Consider the following 1845-nt stretch of genomic DNA (forward strand, 5'->3'; position numbering starts at 1 on the left):
GGTGAGAATATTGATGCTTCAAATGTTTGATTTGTCCAACATTATATTGATCTGCCACAGTATCTCCCAGCAATGAGTCCATCAAGAAGGTTTTGAAACTTCTCCAGTCTTTGGAGAACGTGTTAAAGCAGAAAAGGAAAGGTAAGAATATTTCAATACTACACAACACTGCTTATTGTTTAGAGCGATTTAGAGATCATTTCTCGTAAATGTGAATCTTTTTTTTTTTTTTTCTTTCTATTTTTAAATATACCCAAGTGGAACCTGACCAAGCAAACCCCAACATGAGCAACACCACGCAGGAAGAAAACATGGTCAACCAACAGCAAAGCTCAAACATGGGAAATGTCACCCAGAACACCCAAGAAGCCATGAACACCCAGCAGCTTGAGCACATGAGCAACGCTCAACAGCAAAGAGTCCTTCAACACAATGTGATACCCCAGCAGCGGGTCTCTTACCCGAGCAACACCCAGCAGCAGCAGCAGCAGGAGAAGGAGAAGGAGAAGGACGTCTACCAACAGCAGAGCTCCAACATGGCCAATGAGATTGTCATCCCACAGCAGCCGATCTCCAACATGAGCAACGGCCAGCAGCAGGAAAATGCGATGGTGAGCAATGTCCAACAGCAAAGCATCAGCAACCAGGAAGACAACCCAGTTGACTATGTCATGTCGGTAAATGTTTGATGGGTGCAGAATAAAAGCATGCAAAGCATAATCCTTTTTGGAAGTACTTCTGTCTGACATTTAACCTTCATGCATTTAAAAAAAAAAAAAAAGTAGAGTCCACTAAAATACATGGACAAGTCTGGGTTCAGGAAGTTGTTTTTTTTTTTGTTTTTTTTAAAGAAATGTTATCTGAGAGGGAAAGAGCAATACCCATTTATTTTAAGAGATTATGAGGGAAAAAGTACCCTTTTTTTGGGGGGGGGGGGTATGTCCCCCAGAGCTTCCTCTAGCACCACCAGTATTCCTGAAATTTGCTTGTTCAAGACACTAGCTGAAATACTTTAGCCACTTTGCTAGAAGTGGGATGTTTTTCTCTTGGAGAAAAATACCATCCAAGGCTAAAGTAGGAGGACCACCTTTATTTGCCAATTCTACCCCTCCCTCATGTCAACTTATTTTAGGTGTTAGCCAATAGACTTGACTAAGTGGTACATTCCAATGAGGAGCTTTGTAGTGAAGACCCTTTAGTGGGCAAACAGCCATGCACCATTATTTTCAGATGATTCTCATCCATAATGGCTTCTTTGAAGAATTGTATTATTTTAACATCCTTATACAATGCTGAACTTTGAGCCCTTTTAACCGGACAAGAAATGAAGCTGCTAATCCGAAGTTGGTTGCACTACAATCTTGTTTGTAAATATGGTGCTGATCATGGCTTCCAACCAGATTTGGGGCTTACCTTGTCAACTTGAGTCTCATTGTGCAATTTGGTTTTGCAGTAAATCGGATGACATTTTAGAGGATAGTGTGTAAATAGCCTTTGAAAGGAAGTGTATGCACAATTGCAATTTGTGTTTACCAAGGGAGGTAAGTTTTACACTACATTCCAATTGTTAAGTCACTTTAAGATTGGTAGTAACGTAAAACACTACAGACAAGTTGTAAAATTTGAAGCTCTTTAATGCTGCAGCAATAGAGACACAAGCACACTTTAAACATTAACTGTCAAAACATCTGTCAAGTCATCGTACAATTCGCCAGCCATGTCACCACTCTGGGGGGCCATGGTCATGTTGGAGCTGGAGGGCTTGTTCTGCAGGCCCGTGGTCATGTTGCTGGAGGAATCATTCTGATGGCCTTTGGTCATGTTGTAGCTGGCATAGTCCTCTTT

The sequence above is a fragment of the Syngnathus typhle genome, linkage group LG18 (assembly GCF_033458585.1).
Source record: "Syngnathus typhle isolate RoL2023-S1 ecotype Sweden linkage group LG18, RoL_Styp_1.0, whole genome shotgun sequence".
Classification (NCBI taxonomy): Eukaryota; Metazoa; Chordata; class Actinopteri; order Syngnathiformes; family Syngnathidae; genus Syngnathus; species Syngnathus typhle.